Below are 12,503 nucleotides of genomic sequence, written 5' to 3' on the forward strand. Positions count from 1 at the left end.
AAGTATACAGATACTACCTTTAGTACACATATGTGTACGTGGGTTTGATTCCCATGCCATAATGTGGGATTCTTAGTTATCTTTACATTATAAAGAGCATCCTCAGGAGCTGGGATGCCAAGTGGATTTCATTAACAACTACAGTCTAGGTTCTCTGGTCTGCCCATTCAATAGACAGCTGCATTTTCTTCTGCAGTGCCAGCCACGTCCCCAGGCACATCCCCAGGCACCAGGGTGAAAGTGAAGGACAGAATAAATGACTTTAGCCATATTGGGCACCTGGTCACCAGGGTTACTTTTAGCTCTGGCAAAGTGGATATTGTCACCATCAATGGCCCCTTCATTGACCTAAATTACATGGTTTACATGTTCTAGTATGATTCTTCCCATGGCAAGTTACATGGCACAGTAAAGACTGAGAATAGGAAGCTTGTCATCAATGGACATTCCATAACCATCTTCCAGGAGCGAGATGCCACCAAAATCAAATGGGGCAAGGTAGGTGCTGACTATTGTGAAGTCCACTGGTGTCTTCACCACCGTGGAGAAGGCTGGGACTTATCTGGGGGGGGGTGCCAAAAGGGTCATCATCTCTGCCCCTTCTGCTGATGCCCCCATATTTGTGATGGATATGAACCACGAGAAGTACGAAAACAACCTCAGCATTGTCAGCAATGCCTCCTGCACCATCAGCTACTTAGTCCCCTTGGCCAACATCATCCATGACAACTTTGGCATTGTGGAGGGACTCATGACCACAGTCCATGCTGTCACTGCCATCCAAAAGGCTGTGGACGGCCTCTCTGGGAAGATGTGTCATGATGGCCATGGGGCTCTCCAGAACATCATTCCTGCCTTGATTGGTGCAGCCAAGGCTATGAGCAAGGTCATTCCTGAGCTGAATGGGAAGCTCACTGGCATGGCCTTGTGTGTCCCCACTGCCAATGTGTTAATCATGGACCTGACCTGCTATCTGGAGAAGGCTGCCAAATATGATGATATTAAGAAGGTGGTGAAGCAGATGTTGGAGGGACCCCTCAAGAGCATCCAGTGCTACATGGAACATTGGGTCATCTCCTCCAACTTCAGCAGTGATAATCACTCTTCCACCTTTGATGCTGGCATTGCCCTCAATGACCACTTTGTCAAACTCATTGCCTGGTATGGCTATGAATTTGGCTACAGCAGCAGGGTGGTGGACCTCATTGTCCACATGACCTCCAGGGAGTAAGAGCCCCTAGACCTCCAGCTCCAGCCAGAGCATAAGAGGAAGAGAGAGGCCCTCAGATGCTGGGGTGCCCCTGCCTACACAGAACCCTAACTCACTAAGAGTCTCCCCTTGACAGTTTCTACACCAGACCTCTTGAAGAATAGAGGGGCCTAGGGAACCCTATCTTGTCATGTAACATCAATAAAGTTCCCTATACTCTGTTTCATCTAAACAAAACAAAATAACAATTACAGTCAAGACACCCAGGAAAGTAGTGAGGTAAGTAGCATGTCTTATAGAAAAGCTCATTCCTTCCAGGCTCATTACCCTCTTCCCTACCTGCTAGTAACCAGTGTCCCCTCACAGGTCCTGGGCTACTGACATTTCTGTCTTGATATTCATTTCTAGAGAAGCTCAAATCCCAATGTTCTATCAATTAGCATCTTCATACAATTACTTTCCATATTTCCAGTATTCTCTTCAATGATGATTTTTTGGGAGAGGGACCAAGATGAGAATGCTGCATGGATTTGCTAATAGTCTTTCAGAGTATTATCATAGGAAAATCAGAAAACTAGAAGTTTTAAGGACTTCCAGACATGATCATTCTTTTGATCATTGAGTCATATTGCCAAATTCAGTGACATCAATGTATACATCAGACTGCCATCATTTTAATGTACATTTAATTTCTCTTACTATATTTATATTTTTATATTATATTTATACTACTAATTTGGATATTAACACATTTATTATGTATTTTAATTCCCATTGATCCAATTAATTGCATTCCCTAGCCTGAGAAGTCCCTTCCTGATATCAAGTTACCTGGAATGTGGATTTTCATCAGAATGCTACTTGGTAAGCATAGAATAAAAATTGTTTTTGGGAGGATGATTCATGGAAACTCCAGAAAAACCCAGTGAAATGTCCCTACTCTACCACTGAATATATTGTTCTAATGAGCAGATAATGGAATCCCCAAATTCAGTAGCCTTTAGTCATGAAAAGTGTGAGTTGCTTTGAAGCAGGGAGAGTGATGAGGAGGAAAATTGATAGCTATATGGGCTAGGAGGCATGGTCCCCAGAGATGTGATGTCCAGGTCCCCATCCCTGGAAACTGTGACTATGTCACTTTGCAGATGTAATTGAGGTTATGGATGTGGATTACCCAGGTGGGCCCAATCTCTTTACACAAGCCCTTCAAAGCAGAGCATTTTTCCTGGTTAGATGCAGTGCAGTAGGAGGCAGGAGAGAGAATCAGAGAGATTCTAAGACTGAGAAGGGTTTGAAGAGCTGTTCCTTGTTCTGAGACACAGGGAGCCACTGGCAAAGACTGAAGAGAGGTTTTGGGGAATTAAGGACAACCCACTGCTGACAGCCAGCAAAAGCAAACAGAGACCTCAATCCTACAACTGCAAGAACTCAATTTTGCCAACAACTTCACTGAACCTCTTTTTGAGGCTCTTCTCCAGAGCTTCCACAAGAAGACTGCAGCTCTGTCAACACCCTGGTTTGCTCTTACAGGGCCTAAAGCAGAGGAACCACCTGAGCCAATCTCTGCCCACACTTCTGACCCACGGACCCTACACGATAATAAATGAGTGTTGTTCTAAGCCTTCACATTTGTAGTAACGTGTTGGAGTAGCAGTAGAATATCAAAAAGCTATACTAGTATGTTCAAGTTCAATCTAAGAAAATAGTATGAGGGGAAAAAGAAACCACAGCTGTGCCTGTGTCCCCCCTGCCTCCCCCAACCAGAATTCAAAAGACAAGGACAGTGAAACACCAGGTAGGTCATTCAAACACCAACTGTTATCTATAAGATAAAATGAAAAACAAACATCTGGTTCTTTGCATAATTTTGATCAAAGGAGCATAATATGTTTTGCACACATTTGGAGGAAAACCAAATGCATTAGGATTTCATCAGGGAAGAACTGCACAGGTGTCAAACAGGGGTCCAGGACGCCGAGCCACAGCTCCTGTTGTTATGACAAAGTGGGGGGATGTGCAAATCCAATTTTGGTGAGAAAGTGAGCAGTCATCCAGTGGAAAGTACAGGTTACCCTGTCAACATATGGGTAGAAACTGACGGACTCAAAAGGAGGAAAGAGAGGAGGGCTTTTCTCTGAGGTCAGTTTTTTATGCTCAATCACTCCCCTGCAGTTGATAAACTTTTGCTGGCTGCTGCTCAGGCCTGTGTTCTCAGCACTGTCTCTTATCATTTGTTAGTGTTACACAGTTAGTTTAACTGTGTAAGAGCTCCTTTCAGAGTTGCAGGGAAATAGAGTTGGGTAATGTGGGTGTGCTGTTTCTGCTCACTTAGTGTCTTTCTTATGGTAACAACACACTGACCATTTGGGGGAGGAATCATTCCTCCACTTCTCCCAGATTTTATTTCAGTTACTCCTGGCCCCTCCTCTTGGCTCCAAGGTTGGGCGTATGATCCAGGATCGGCCCATCTCTATACCTTATTTTTTTTTTTTTTTCTCTTCTCCTATGGATTGGTACACAGAAGTGGCCATAAATATCCAAACCAAACCAAATCAAAACAAAATAAAGCAAACAAACAAAAAGTACTTCAAAGAGTACTAGGACTTTTTCTGCTACTGTTGCAAAGGCAATACTTTCTTCCTACTGCCATTGCTAAATTGGTGTGATAGAGGCTCAGATTATTGGGTCTTCTTGCCATTTATACAGGAACAGCCTATCTGGGAGTGATGTCACACAGACAAAGCAGAACTGAGAAAATGAGACAAAACAGATCTTTGACACCATCATTTAAGCATCTAGATTCAGCTAAGTCTCTGGATTTTACCTTGGACTTTTTAAGTTTCTTCCTTTAAACTAACTGGAAGTGGGTTTTTGTCCTAGACACAGGAAGAATCCTAACAGATCCCCTTCAGTCAGCAGTCAATGCTGATGACTTGCAAATCTCATTATCTCTTTAATAATCCATTTCTGGTAGCTCTAAAGGCATCAAAACTGAAGATGCTTCTGACACCAAGACTTAAATGTGTTTAAAACTGAGCTCAAAGGCTGGGTGCACTGGCTCACACCTGTAATCCTAGTACTCTGGGAAGCTGAGGCAAGTGGATTACTTGAGCTCAGGAGTTTAAGACCAGCCTGAGCAGGAGTGAGACCCCATCTCTACTAAAAATAGAAAAAACTAGGTGAGTGTCATGGAGGGTGCCTGTAGTCCCAGCTACTTGGGAGGCTGAGGCAAGAGGATCACTTGAGCCCAAGAGTTTGAGGTTGCTGTGATGATGCCACGACACTCTACCCAGGGCAATAGAGTGAGACTCTATCTCAAAAAACAAAACAAAATAACAGAACCTGAGTTCACCATGAACTTGTCTCTTGCTCCTCCCATTCCTTATGCCCCCTCCTCAGATAGTTCATTTCCTACTAGGATTAGAGCTGATGTAATGGAGCCTCTTTTGCTGAGTAAGCATTTTTTCACCCTCTTCTGTTAACAACCCCTCTTGTTTACTGGGGTATTCATGCTCATACTCTGTGAATTTGATGTCTGTTCCACCCAGATGCCCAGAGTTTGTACACCACCCTTCTGGTAACTACACTTGGCCTGGGGATGGGCACATGACCCCAGCTGGCATCTGTCACTTGTAACCTAAACCGTACTAACCAAGTTTCCTGCATCTTTTTCTTTGCCCACTTCTAGAATTTTATTTATTTTTCCCCTTCTTCCACAGTTAAATTTTCTATGTCTAATTGAACAGCATTTCCCCCAGTGATTTGCCTTTATTGAGTGTTTCCAAGTTTTTATAAAATTAACTCTCTTCACATGCACATTTCATTAGTTTCCATAATTAACTAAATCACATGATTACAATAACAAATATAAATGGCACTAACAGGTTTGGGAAAATAATTCTAGGTGAGCATAAAAGAGTTTAATTTATGGGTATAGAATCCCAGTCTCTTAGAGAGAAGTCTACTCATCTAAGTTCATCTGCTTGTTCATCCATTATTTATTTACTTAGCCACCACTATGTGCCAGGCACTCTTTGGGGTCCTGGGTGTATGGAAATGAACAAAGCTGACAAAAGTCTTTGGGCTCTGTGGTAGTATTAGCCTGCACATGCTGGGATATTACTCAGCACATGTTACAGAGGCTACCGATGGGATTGCTTTGTTTATTTTGCCCCATTCTTTCACAGTTATATTCCCATAGAGTTAAAAGAATTCTTATTGTATTTCCCCTTTTCCAAAAAATCCTCCTGCTTAACTTGAGGTCATTTAAAATCTTTCTCCTTTATGCCATACATCTTATCCACTGTCAAGTTCTCCCAGATTTTTCTCTGCAATGTCTCTTGGCAAATCACATTAAAAAGTTAATGTTGTAGATCTCTTTGTTTCAAATGTTTTCCTTCTGCAATGCATCTCCTGCGTAGATGCTAGAATCACAGTCCTCAAGAAACATATTCACCATCACACCCTGAAAGACAGGGCTGGTTTTATGGGCACATAACTTGGGCAGAGCCACAGGGCCCTGTGCTCAGAAGAGTATCGTGCTTGATTTAATGCTTTCTTGTCATCGCCTTGAAATTCTTAATAATTTTTAGACAAGGGGACCCACCCTTTTGTTTTGCTTTGGGGGTTTTGCAAATTATGTAGCTGGCCTGCCTAGAGAGATTATAGTATTACAGATCCTTATTTGATGACTCTATTAAATCTGAAGTCTGCCTAGCCACTAAAGTGAATGTCCATCTTCTCATGCTGATAACCTTTTAACTTTTCCTAGATGGAGTGTTTGCTCAGGGCTAACCAGACCAGCTGTCCTTGCATGAAATCAACCCACTTTTGCCACTGTGTGTGGCTTAAGCAGCTCGCTCTGATGGGGATGAACCCTGTCTTCTTGCTGCTCTAACCTGACCCCGAAAGTCCTCATTGTCTGACTTAAAACTCATTCCCCTCCAAACTGAGTTTGCTCCCTGTCCCTATTTATGTAATTATACATTTAAGCTTTCTAATAAAATAATAATAGTTATTCCTCATTTTGTGTTTAACGTGGGCCTCGTTGGCATGGAACTAAGAGCTTTGCATTTATTACCTCATCTTTTTATAGAGTTCTGTGTTTTCTCCCCAGTTTGGGGTGTGCTTATTCAGTACCATCTGACTCTTCATGTAGACTTCAAGTATTTTGAACCTGTGGGTCATGTCTTCCCCGTTCATTTGTACTCTCTCGGCACTGTACACATGGTGTTTGGTGTAGAGCCAGGGCTCTGTGCCTGTTGTCAATTGATGGACAAATATTAATACAAGCTGAAAGAGTGAAGCATTACACTTCTTTCATCTACTGATTTTTGCAGCTAGCAGAATCCCAGGAAGTCTTTGCTGGCCTGAGGTCTTTTAAAACTGGTCTGCACTATAACTTGAAGTAATTGTTCTTGTGATTGAAACTAACAACTATATAATGCCTGCTAGGCATAATGCCAAGACATGATTTGATTTCTGGTTAAATTTGCAGCTAAGTTGATTTTGTAAAATGTGCCCACATGTGCTCAGGCAGTATGAATGCCCTCCCTACCTCCATTCACTCTCCGAAGTGCATTTGTCCATACAGTTAGATATCCTTCACTTGTTGGAATATTTGACCCTATGCATTTAAGGCTGAAGCTTCCAAGGCTAATTAGAAAAAATTGTTGTTGATCAGCTTCTGCTAAATGTAAAATGCCATGTTCAGATGCCTTTAGGACATCCATTAAAACAGCCAGAAATGGGGCTATGGTATTTATCAAGTCAAGAGAGACTCATGCCTAATAACAGTGAGTTGTTTTATGCCACTAAGAAATGAACAGACATGTCAGGAGAATGTTCAACATAAGGTAATGTCAGACTTGCTGGAATAACTTATTCACTGCAGGGCTCCCATCTGTGAAGTCACTGGGGAGGTGACTGCCTCTATGTGATTCCTCAGATTTGTCAGTTAAATTAGATGCCCAAAGGCAAAATCAACTGACAGGAGCATTATGGGACACTCCTGGAGGATTCAGAGTCCATAATCCCACGAGTAGGTCCCATTCACAATTTTGTTCATGCTGATATAGGGGTCATCTCAGATTTATAAGAAAGTAAATGATAAGAAAGAAAGCCAGCAGGCCAACCCCCCCACGATTGTCAGCAGCAATATGCCTAATGATTGGAGAGAAGGAAAAGGCTTTATTTTGTTTTCCAGTAGGGAAGTCTCAGAATATTATTTCGAGAAAATAGTTCGCAGGTTTTTAGGAACTGAATATCTTGGTTGCACCAAGATAGGCTACTTCAGGGAAGTTAAATTTCTGGGATGCTGTGAAATTGATTATGGAATCAAATTGTGTTTCCCCAAACTGAGGGTAAAAATAGGGGGTCTCTCTTTTGACCTTCTTCAGCTTCTGTAGGAAAGGCACCCACTTTGTTTATTCTGATTTCGTTTGCTCCCTCTTTTTCACTGCCCTCCTCCCCATCACCCCCACGTTTTCCACTATAGGACCTTCAGGAGACCATGGGTGTGGGCTGGGGATATTTTGAGGAAGAGAATGTAAATGATATGTATATTAAAGTGCTTCTCAAGACTGTCCCAGCCTTCTTCCTTTCCTCCCAACAGTGCTGATCTGAGGTCCTTGAACCAAGTTGGTAGATCTCAATTCATCTGTTGTAGTACTTTATCCCAGGTAGTTCTTTGAACCTATGAGGACAGACTCCTGGTGAGTCTATAACATTAACTTCCAGATCCATCAGTATATCTGGATCACAGGGTGAAGACAGTGTCAACTGAGCAACTCAGCCTTCACCCCTCTGGCTGCTTCAGGATAGCTGTCCCCATGACCTCAAGAGTTCAAGGTCAGGTGGTGACATCTAAAGACCGACTGGACCATGATGAATATTTCAATTTAGGTACCTCAGAAGCAGACCCTGGCACAATAAATCACATGGAAACATAATAGTCTATTTGTGAGGTGACCCCAAGGAATGCTGAGGATGTGGCAGTAAGACAGGCCAGGAAAAGAAGCCATTGAAGTTTGCATTATTGAGCTAGTCATCAGGCTAGCCAATTAGAGCTTATTCTGCCCAGGAGCTCTGGGAGAGAGCAGAGAACATACCCCAGAGTTACTCCAACTGAGAGGTGGGGAAGCTGGGGTATCTACCTACCAAATCCCATCTGTCATTGGTGGAGGGCTGCATCCAAAGGCACCAAAACTCTAGGATTTCTTGCTTGCTTTGCAAGAGGTCTGACCTGTCTCTTGCAGCCAGAAAACATAAGCAGAGGATTATAGGTATTCACAGTTAACACCTTATGATGTGTAGAGGGTAGTAGATAATGGGCAGTGCTATCCAAGCTGGCTCTAGCAAGAGTGGGTGCAGGGTACTTACTGATCAGTGTCAGCAGAAAAGCCGTCTTTTGATGGTTTTCCTATCAGTGCATTAACAAAGTTCATCTCAGAAGAAAGAAAACTGAGAAACCGAAAAGGAAAAACTTTGAAACAGAGTTTACATAATTTCTGCAAGGTAACTAATAGTCACTTTGCTATTAGGTAAATGTGTGAGAAGTTTGAGGAAGAGAAGAGAAATATGATTGATGGGTGCAAAGAAATCTGATTGTACAATACACTTTGAAATTATCCAATGTGGATTTAATCTCTTTGTACAAACCCAAGAGTCCTTTAGCTAATTCCTTTCCTGATGAGGGAGCCAATCAATGTTCTTTCAGGGGAGAAAATTACTAGAGAGCCTAGTATGTGTTTTGATGCCCTAATGAGGTACTATGAATTACCCAACCCAAACCAATTAGGTCTCAGCCTGGACAGAGGGCTACTGAGGAGATGAGGACACAGCATGCATTTAGGGCAGAATTAACTGCTTCCATAGCCTGGAAATATGCTTGGGGGGATGCCAAGCCTTGTAGGCACTCTGCTGTCCTTAAAGCCAGCAGCTGAAGTGCCCAATGTTAGCTTTTGATGCTTCTGATTCTTTGGCTTTAAATTTTAAAAATGTCTTTAACACATAAAATATGTTTTGAACATACATAAGGCTATTAAGAGGGGGTGAATCATGAAAACATGGTATGTCGGAGACAATAAAAGAAGTGAAATGAACTGCTGCTGACTAGCTGCCTGACCTTGGGCCAGTTGCTCAGTCCTTTCTTGTCAATCAAATGGAAAATTATAGCCCAATAATGTGGTTTTGGATTGCAGCTCAATAAGCAGCTCTAATCTCTCAGTTACGCCTTACTGTACCATGGGAAACCAAGCACTTATTCTCATTTTAATGTGATCTCTTCCAGTGGACTGTGACTTTCCTTAAGTACTCAGCACAATGCCCTGCTTGGCTTAGGAACTCAGGAGCTATGTGTTGAATAAATGTGGAATGAATAGCAGAGGAAGTTATTTCAAATATTTTGAGGGCACCTAGAAATATGTGAATAAACATACCATCAACAGAAATAACTACTCAAAGAGAGTGATGAATATGGATTTTTTGTGCAACCTGTATGCATTCGTGAGGTAGAGAAAACATGGCAGGAGGGCCGTCCCTCATGAGAAGGTGTGTCGCGTGGAATCAGGCAGCCCTGGGCTGGAATCTTGGCTCTGCTGCTCATTAGCCGTGTTCTTGTGTAAATTCCTGAACTTCTCTGGGCTTTAATTTCTTCTTTTGGACCTTGTAGGTTGCAGTAAGGATCAGATAACCCTGCAACTGAGGAACATTCCTTAGAAGAACTCATTCTAAGCTGACTGTGGATGCACACACAATCCAGAGTGGGGTGCATGCTTCATCATTGGGCTGCCTTTTGGAATTTACTATGTTAGCTTTTGACAAGTTCCAAGCAGACGTATTTTTTCCCCAATCTTTCATTTTTTTCTGTCTCTGTGATCCCCTGCTATGCCCAGCTCCATTTCCTGGCAGTAGCACTGGCCAAGTTTGGTGGAGATGGTTGCTTCTGTCTCCATCTTTAGAAAGTGATGAGGGTGGGTCACTGATGGGTCCTCAGTGGTATAGGCATGTCAGTTTCTTCAGAGAAGAACATCCAGAGGTCAGACTTTCGCTCATACTGACTGCTTCTTGTGATATCACTTTGAATGACTATGCTGAAGTCGTCTCCTGGGTGAAGATGGGAAGGGACAAAGGGCTTAGAGAGAACAAAGAACCATTTTCTGCCATACTGTAAAAAGGCAGCGCAGGTCATCCACCTCTCTAGTACCTGCCACGCAGTAGATGCTCAGGACATCATGGCTCTGCTCAGTCTTCATGGCATTAGATAGAGACCGGGGACACTGTTTACCTCCTCTCCCTTCACCTCTTTAACTTATGTTTTCAGCATCCCCACCATCCAGAGTTGTGAACATGCCTTCAAATCTGCTTAGTATAGCAAAGAGGATGATTGAAAATCTCATCATTTGGGTCAGAACCAACCCCTAGGCAAAGCTCCTTGATCAGTGGATTGGATACACTTTCATCAATCTCTAAGTGGTGTTTGATCTTTTGTCTGTTGATACTGGCATGTGAGCACCTTTCTCTGGGGGTGGTCCCTCCCCCCACCCCCATGACCAAGGGAGCAATCAATAACTTGATGTCCCAGAAATCCTGGGAACTTTTTTGCTCTTAGGTCACTTGAATAAAGGCTACTCATGGAAAAGCTTTTGAAAAATTTATATCTTACCTTCAATTATGAAATAGTTAACTGCCCAGTATGCTATTTATTTATATACTTCAAGAATTTAAGTAATACGAGAATTTCAAAGTTAATCTAGGCCAAATCCCCTTCATTTTAAAGAAGAAAAAATGTAAACTTTGGTTTGCTACAAATCCTCCCTATTTTTTTTTTCTTCTCCCAGCATTTCTGGTTACCAAGAGCTATATGTATGTATGTGTGTGTGTGTGTGAGAGAGAGAGAGAGGGAGAGAAATCTAAAAATTATGTGCTTGTAGACTATTTTGTACAGACTGATGTTTAAAAGGATTCTCTAAGATAAAACAAAATTCACAGTTGAAGTTATTTAGCTGCTTGGTGAGGTGGTGACATGGCCTAATGCTTCATCTAGCTTATTTTTATTTATTTTTTTTTACGCCCATGTAATAGCAAAAAGACACAATGACATGGAGGGCCATAAAGCCAAACAACTCTCCCATTTCATTTTACAGCACAAGGCGGGGAAAGGCACAATTTGGTATCCTGACCATTTTTATAGGGGTTCGGAGACAGGTTAGACATGCCTGAAATATGTTCTTCAATTCTTAGAACTCTTCCAGGCATTCCTGCTGAAGGATGTTCCTTGGAGAAATACTCCTATAAATACAGGATGTTTTCATTACTGCATGTGGTTGATTCAGCCTGTTGGCTACATGACATTCAGGAGAAGTGCCTGAGAAATGACTTCATATAGACCGCGTGCAAACAGTCCCTAGAGTTCCCAGGATTAGAACGACTCTAGTGGGAGCGTTTGGAAATGAATGTTCATATATCACCAAGGTCTTTAAAAAAAGGTTTAAGGTTCTGTAGGCTGTCTCCCTTAGTGCAGGGAATGATGGAATGAGAGCATGCATGGAGATGAATTTCTGCCTATGAAAATTTTCACTTGTCCTTATGGAGGAAAGCTACAAAATCAGTATAATTCAGACAGCAGAACTCCCCCCCCCACATGCACACAAAAACAAAAAACAAACAATCACAACAACAACCCCCACACAAGACACAAGGAAATAGCAGGAGGATTTACTTGGGAACAAAGAGTGAATGGGTGGGTGGCCCACGCAGTAGCTTCAGTTTGGGCATTTCCTTTAGGAATGTATGGCCACACGCCCGTGGATAGACACTGGGCTTTTTAATATTTTAAAATACTAATATTCCATGTCTGTGTAGCTCTTTACCGTTTATAAATACTTTTACTTCTTTTATTTGAGCCCTCCAAATAACCTTGGAAGATGGGTGATACTTTTTATAGATGGTGAACCTGAAGCGTGGAAAGATAGAGACTTCTGCCCAAGGTCACAAGACGAACAAGTCTCTTGGTGTTCTGACTCCTCATCTGATGGTCTTTCCACTATCCCACACTGACAAATAAAATATGGCTTCTCTGTTTTTGCAATATTGCCAGTGTTATAAAAATATTACAACCCCCCCCCACTTCCCTGATCAAAAATTAACTACTCTTTATTGAATAGAGATTTTATAGTCTCGAAGACTGAGGGTTACAGCACTTTGGATGCAGGGTGGGTGAGGAATTGACTTAGAGATGCATCATTCACAGAGATGTTGAATTGGTAATGAAACATGCAATTTTGTAGTGCTT

General features: G+C 42.2%; 1 pseudogene; it reads left to right on the plus strand.

The window, feature by feature from the left end:
* Window positions 1-246: 246 nt before the first annotated feature.
* LOC100955417 lies at window positions 247-1,231 on the plus strand (annotated as a pseudogene).
* Window positions 1,232-12,503: the final 11,272 nt, after the last annotated feature.

Source organism: Otolemur garnettii, unplaced genomic scaffold (assembly GCF_000181295.1).
Source record: "Otolemur garnettii isolate 467f Iridium unplaced genomic scaffold, OtoGar3 scaffold00013, whole genome shotgun sequence".
Classification (NCBI taxonomy): Eukaryota; Metazoa; Chordata; class Mammalia; order Primates; family Galagidae; genus Otolemur; species Otolemur garnettii.